Below are 8,498 nucleotides of genomic sequence, written 5' to 3'. Positions count from 1 at the left end.
TCATCATCTTGGAATAATCATCTACAAGTAGCATCATGTATTTGTCTCCTAGGTAGCTTTGCACTTCTATTGGACTACATAAGTTTGTATAGACTAACTCTAGTACTTCTTTGGAAGTGTATGTTTTGCTTTTGAAGCTAGACTTAGTCATCTTCCCTAGTTGACATTGTTTGCATATTTTGTTTTAAGGTTTCTTTAATTTGGGCAACCCTCTGACCTTCTTCTTCTTACTGATGCTAATCAGATTATCAAAGTTAACATGACACAACCTTTTAGGTCACAACCAGACATCATCAAGTCTAACAACAAGACATGTTGCATCTTCCATATCTAGGTAAAACAAATTACTCCTGGTTTGCTCACCTTTTCCTATCAGATTTCCATCAATGTCATAGATATTGGCAATTTTGTTTCCAAACTCTACTTTACAAACTACATTACCTAACTGTGACACACTCAACAAGTTGCAGTTCAATCCTTCAACATAGTATGCATTATCACATGGAATTTTTTCCATGAGTTTAATAGAGATTTTTCTTTTGATTTGACATGGAGCATTATTACCAAATCTAACACTATTTCCATCATATTGAGTAAAGGTAATGAACTTAATTTTATCTCCTATCATGTGATGTGAGCATCCATTGTCTATGATCCACTTGTCATTCTTGTTCACACAAGTAACCAATGTTGTTGCTTCATCTTCATCTTTATCTAATTCATCCTTCATGGCCACATAGACTACTTCATCATCATTCTCATTAGAATCTTCTTTAACAATATAGCATCTTTTTTGCCTTTCTCCTTGTAGTCTTTACTGTCACCTTCTCTTTTGTTCCTATACTTGTTTCCTTCTTTGTAGTTTTTCTTCTGTGTACATCTTGTAGCAATATGACCTACTTCATTGCAATTGAATCATATGATAGGGAGCTTACCTTTGAATTTACCTTTGCCTCTATAGAATCTCCTAGCCAATAGTGCTTCTAACTGTTCCACATCTTCCTGTTCTACGCTGCTATCACTAGATGCATGTTTTCCTTTTCTTCTCTTCTTGCTTGATGAATCCTCTTCAGTGTCTTTTATTGTCATCTTGGCCTTGAAAGAAAATTCAAGGTTCTCAGGTTTGTAGTTATCAAAATTGGACAATTCAAATGCAGTAAGTCTTCCCACTATTCCTTCAAAGGTTAGTATGTTCCCTTGTACACACCTTAGCTCTTGAATGGCCAAAACTCTAATAGCATTGATCGGGAGTAGAGTTCTTTAGTATTTGTTGATGACAATTTCTTCTTCCAATTGACCACCTAACTTCTTATTGCACTTACCACTTCTTTTATTCTAGCAGCATATTGAGTAGCATTTTCTCCTTCTTCCATTTTCATATCATCAAACTTTCCTCTTAGGCTTTCTCTCTTTGCTCTTTGAACATTTTGATCTTCTCCATAGATATTTGATAAGGCCTTCCACATCTTGAATGCAGTGTCACAATCTTTGATGTCATCATATTATGCATAACTAAGTGCAGAGGCTATCTCCAACATTGCTTGATTGTGTTCCTTTTGCTCAAATCATCTACAGTAAGAGGTCTTGTTGGATTTACATGTTCTGTTCCAATTGAGGTTTGTGCATAGTCACCTATTGATCCAAGGTGCAATTTCATTAGACTCTGCCATGCAACAAAGTTGTCTTTGTTGAGCTTGGGAACTTCTCTCTTGGACATCTTGGTCTTCCTGCTTCAAGTACCTTGAAACTAAATCAACAAATGGCTCTAATACCAATTGTTAGAAATTCTTTAGAATAACTAAGAGGAGGGGGGGGGTGTGAATCAATTATTCAAGGTTTAGATGTCCTATTCAAACTTTTCACTAAGTATAATGAGCCCATTCAACCATTCATTCATCCAAGCTTTAACTTTTCTAACCAGCAAGTTACTATAAATCAACATGCAAGCATAACACATAAGAAATCAACACATAACACAATGATTTACATGGAAACCCAATTTGGGAAAAACCACTAGATACATGCTACTTAATTCTCACTCTTCTGAAGTGATGCCCTATGAAAGGTCTACCTTGTTAAACGCTTGCAACACACTATTAAATGTGACCTTGTTAGAGGATTTAACCACCCTGTTAGAAGTGGGCTTGGGTAGAGGACTTTAGAACATTCACTTTGAATGCCACCCTGTTAAAGGATTTACAAATGGCTGTTAAACCAACCTAAGTCCATAAGATTTTCATATCTAATACAATTGCTAGAGAGTATTAGAAAATCTTTGATCTGACTACAACATACAACTTAACTTGTAAATTTTAGATCACTTCTCAGCTCATACCATTGCCTGGCCTTCAATCTCTACAACTCTGACAGCTTGGCCTCCTTTCAAGCTTAGTCTCCTTGAGTCTCCATGCTCAATGTACCAGTGCAATCATCTCTTCTTGACCACCTATAGAAGCAGAGTCTTTGTGCTCTTCCTTCTTCTAGATGTCTTCTTCTTGACACCCTTCTAACTACTTCGCAATTTGGCTCTTTGGTAGCAGCAACATCAACAACATTTGCTTCTTGGTCTATGACTCCTTAAATAGAAGTCTTGGAGTTCCTTTTTCCCGCTCGATTCTTCCATTCTTTAATTTCAATTCATATGGATTAGGTAGGATTCATTGCATCTAACCCATATTTTGTTTCCTCTAGAAACTTTTTGAATAATCCTTTTGAATTCATTCAAAAATGGTTTACATAGAATTCTATGCCACTAGCTCATCATCCTTATCCTCCAACTAGTTCACAAAATTCAAGGTAACCACTTTGTTGGCTCGGATTTGGTGAATCTTTTTTATTTAAAATAATGCAACAGCTCGATACTATTGAAATACTGGTGCTCGACACATACTATGTTACTCGGCATCAACTGTGTTTTTCCTGATGCTCGACATCTAAAGATCACTTAGCACCAACTAAGATTTTTTGATTCTCGGCACCTGAACTTCACTCGACACTTGAAGATCACTCAGCACACACTAGAATTTCCTATTACTCAGCTCCAACTAAGAATTTTCTTGGCTTCAACTAACTTGCTCGGCACCCACTAATGATCTTAGTTTAAGCTTTGCAGTCAACCTTGTTACAACTTGTTCCTTAAATGTTTCTAAGTGTGACCAACCTCTATATCTTTCGGTATGTTATCAATACATCATTTAACCATTGTGTTAACCGATCCTTGCACTTCATTACAACATCATAACTCAACCTTTCCCTTAGGTAGGCTTGTTACATATTGTTGATCAAATCCTCTTCATCAATCAACTAAGCGATAGTACTTGGATCTTATAAGAAAATGCCATTCCTACAAATAGCAGGTTTGACATCAATGACAAAACAATGATTGAAAACATTCTGTTTACAACAAACTTTCTTCTTTGCAAAAATCTCCCTCTTTGATCTTCAATAATGAGCTTTTCAATCAAATTTCCAACAACATCACCCAACGGTCAGATTCCTAGTTTTCCTTCTACTTTACTCACTTTTTTGTTTAGCTTGGTCACTTCTCTATGCGAGTTGGCCAAATTTGAAGCTAAAGTCACCTCTATAGTAGACAAAATTGGGTTCTCCTTAATTGGTGACATGTTAGGACTAAGATCAACATGTCCCTCCTTTTCTTTTTGACAAGTATGTGTCTAGTTGTTAGATGTAGATTTATGTGAACTGCCACTATTATTGGTCTCCAAATCATCATCTTCCATGTTCTTGTTTTTCTCACTCTCATTTTCAGTTTGTTAATTAAATTATATGAATACACTTTTTTCAATTGGTAGACTATATCAAATGATCCATTAATAGATGAAAGAGAAAAGAACACTATAATTATGAGATTTATCTGAAGAAGCAATCTATCATTGTTCATAATCCATAATGATAGGGTTTGTAGTTAAATGATATTGTATCCAAGTACTCATTTTCATCAAGATTATAAGATACTTGATGATTTATTAACACAATAAAATAAAATAGAAAAATTGCAATTACATGATTTAAATGAAGAAACATGTAACGCCCTGCCAAGGGATCCAAAAGAATTAACTTAAAATTTTACTAAGTTTGCTAAACATTTTTATTTTTTATTTTTTAAGAGAGTGTAACATGCACATCAAACACATAGTAGCGAAAGCAATAACATGCAATCATCATCAAACATACGTAACAGGTTACATTCCTTAAGGATCCCAAGACGTTGAGTCACATTTAAATCTAATCTAAAACTAAGTCCATCAAATTCCACATCCATATGAAAGAATAATTATAAGGTCCAATGTCCATTTAATATACATTTGTTCTGAATGCCTCTTAGCAAATCAATTCAGAATGCTCATTCGTCCACTGTACATGTCAAATGGTATGAAAGGCTCAAAAAAAAATATATATGTAGAAATAAAGATACATCATCCTCAAATCCATGATACAAAGTACAATAAAATAAATGAAATCATTCACCATACATGATACATCCATACATCCATAATGATAAAACAACCTTCATAAAATCTAACCATCCATCATAATAATCCATGAATAGAATGAAGGTAAATGACAATCAAGAAAGCTCCAGCCACGGTGACCACGGACGGATCTCAATGGTAAGAGTAAAAAGCACTGCCACCTAACCGCGTGGAACCTAAATGGCCCACTCCCACCGCACTGAGGAGATAGTCTTAAGTCCCAAACAGGATATCAAAACACAAAACACAAGTACTCTCTAAGTCTAAGAAATCCTAAAAGTACACTAACTCAAAGGTTCCAACATAGATCGACTTCTAGACCTAGAGGCACACAAAGACACGTAGGAAACCTACTATGTAAGCGAGAAAGTGTCATCGCAAAAGTCACGTTGAGAGTTACCCGAGCAATCCCTTAGGAATCCCGGGTCCCCTGTGATCCTACAACCACTAGTATCCTCTCGTACTGACAAGGCATACTACAAAATGCAAGGTCGCAACCAAGTATTCTCTCTACCCCATCCTAGTCTGTACTAGCACTCCATGGGAGAGAACATAGAGTTATCTTATTAGGTTCATTTAAGTCAGTATTTAGGTGAGATGTTTTCACTTATTAAAACAACTTACAATGGGTTTCTCCAAGAAGCCTCTTAGGGCCCCGACCCCCATTGCAAGCCACTTCCCGACACTACACATAGATAACCTACCCTAGGCTCATGAAATCACAAATCAAGAATCATAATAAAATCACCTTAGTCCTATACAAGCGACTGAAAGCATCATAAATATGATCCACAATAATCACATCAGTTCTCCATGAGCAACTAAAAAGCATCCAATGATAATCATATTGATCACAACAGTTCTCTATAAGCAACTAAAGGCATAAGTGATAAATCACAATATCCAATGGTTCTCCAATGAGAAACCAACAAGTATCCCAATAATAGATCACAATATTGATCAAAGACTCCAAAATGGTCAAGTCAAACATGTCACAACATGACCTCATCAAGAGCATAGCAAAACACTTCAGTCCCATGGAAAGCAACCCAAATATAATTGATCGATGACTCAAAAATGGTTAAGTCAGGTAACTCAAATACATACACCTCAGCTTCACACAAAGAAACTGGAAATCAATAACAACCAATAAATACAAACATATCATAGAGCACTCCATCACATTACCATGGTCGGGTTAAGAAAGATCGAGAATAAAACATCAAAATATCACAATCACACAACCCCCAAGCCTCTGGTAAACATCCTAAACTGGTCAACACTAGGACAAACCCCAAAACCCCAAAACACAGATAGCATAAACAAAACAGTACAATTCATAGTTTGGGTTTGATTTCAAAATACACAATAGAGTTAAAGGTAAAGTTTCAATTTGTGTTTCAACGTTCATTTTCAAGTTCAAAGATTTTCCTGTTTTACCCTTTAAATAACCCGTGAATTCGTTTTAATAAAACAAGATTTACTCCCATATATTTCAAATCTATCTTTCCAAAATTTCCTAAAGGGTAAATACTATATTAATATCCTAATGATTATCAGTTAATTAGTAATTAATAATATTAGTAAAAGTAACAATAATTTTAGTAATTAATAATTAATTTATATTTAATTGTATTATTATTTAAATTGTTAAATAATAAAAAAGTTTATAAATCCTATAATATAATAAGAAGTAATATTAGAAAATCTTAAAGTAATAATTATCAAAATAATATTACAACTTATTATAAAAATCGTTAATAACTTTTAACTAAATTTTATAATATATAAATTAATATAAATTAAAACTTTTATTAATTGTTAACAAAAACTTTTATTAAATCTATTAATAACTAATATTAAATTATTTTTTAACATTTCAATCTTTAACATTCTTTACAAAACATATGCAATTTAATAAAAATTAAATACAAATTAATAATATCATGCAAAGTTGAGTTTTAACTATTAAAAAGGGCATACATATTAAAGGTTTTTTTTTTAAAAACAAAATCAAAGCAATTTATAAATCGTTATTTGCAATGTACGCAGCGCAGACTGCTGTCATAGTTGTCTTGTGTTAGCAGGTACGACTGTGTACAACAGTTGCTTGCTGTATATGCGTAATGAAGGGGGGTAGGGGGTGGTTAAGCCGCCCCTCCCCAATCCACCTTTATTTTTTTAATATATTTTTTAATAAAACTTTATTATATGTTAGAATTTGTTAAACAATTTCATTTAAAAATATAATTTATTTAATTTATAAAATTTTATAAATATTTAAAATTACTAAACAATTTTTTTAATATATAACTATTTATTTTTATTTTTTATTATTATTATTTTTAAATTGATTTCATCTATAATCTGATGGAGAAAACATTATCAACCATCCAAATTTTTAATTTAGAATTTCAAATTCAACCCCTTCCCGATTAAATCCTATTTTCTTTAATCTAGAAAATGAGGGTGTTTGATTACTTTTCTATTTCCCACGTATACTGAAGTTATTGATAACCCATTAATAATTCACAATATTGAAAAGTTTAAACTTTCATCACGGAGAATTCGGATTTACAATCCACAGTCATAAAGAAGACAGGAAATGATAATTGCCAAATTAATCAGTGATCAAAACACAAGACCCTACCTGAGCTTGATGCTACTATGCAATCTTCGAAAACTGTGGGAGAATCCGCTCCTCTTCAAGAACTTTTCTCTGAAAATCTTTCCTAGAATTCTCCTTCTGAAATTCGCTTCCAAAATTTGTCTCCAAAATTTGTCTCCCAAAATTCGTGTCTTCAAAACTCCTCTCCTCGAAAATGAACCCTCCAATGATAATAAGGAGTTCTCTCCTCAAACCAGAGCACTAATTGTGCAATCACCCGAGAGGACTCCTTGCCCACGAGAGTTAACTCTAATTTTTTTTTTTACTCTTTTAATGCGCCAGATAAACTTTTTAACGTGACCGGTAGCGCTGGCACGACATGCCCACCGGTACCACGGGGACGGGGGAGACTAGAACCTGTGACCAACCCCCTGCAACAGGGAAGATTTAGCCAACCGAGCTAGGGCCCCTGCCTGAGTTAACTCTAAAATTAACTTTTATTAATCTTTCTTTTATATTTTCATGCATGTTAAGTGAATTATTAAATTATTTTATTTAATTTTCACTTGACTTCTATTTTTAAATTAATTTATTACTTTTAATCCCATGTGCACTTTATGAAAATAAAGTTATTAATTTCACTTATTTTATCTTTTTAAATTAATTTCTTTATTTTAATCTCATGCTCGCATCATGCGATCTAGAATCTTTTAATAATTTAATATTTTTTTACTTTTAATTTATTTTAAAAACTTAATTGATAAAATATTTAATTAACTTAAATAACAATAATATTTAGCATTTATTTAAAAATGAACTCTAAATATATTATTATTAAATTGAATAAATATTCTCACATTCTAAATTTATCCATGAACTTTTATCTCCAAATTCAATTCTTTTTATTTAATTAATTTCTCATTTAATTAAATATTAAAGATATCATATTAATTTTTCATTAAATTAAATCATTAATTTAATCTTTTAATTAGACTTAATTAATAGAAAATATGCCAAAGACTCATAAAGACAACATACGAAAACCCATCATAGCAAAACACATACTAAATCAAACAAAGGGTTATAATCACGAATTAACATCATTCAACGCATTCAGAGGGTACTCAACTTGGATACTTGTCCTATTTATCAATTAGGACAAATGGCTAAAGGGTTTAGGATTTAGACTTAAGATTTATCTCCCCTCTCTTAACATTGAGATAATGCGATAGGGTACGCTCACCCTGGCAATTCAGGGAAGTTGATACCCGGTATCTGCAACCTGCATAAAATCCATGCATGAACAGACACAATATTTTAAGCTAAACAAGCAATGATAGGAAGTGGTGCATCATGTAGATTCTGACTAGCAAGTGACTACGACTCCCTTTCTTAAC

This window comes from Cupressus sempervirens, chromosome 8 (genome assembly GCF_028749045.1).
Source record: "Cupressus sempervirens isolate cs-2001-9-10 chromosome 8, ASM2874904v1, whole genome shotgun sequence".
Lineage (NCBI taxonomy): Eukaryota > Viridiplantae > Streptophyta > Pinopsida > Cupressales > Cupressaceae > Cupressus > Cupressus sempervirens.
Note: the sequence above shows the minus strand (reverse complement) of the source record.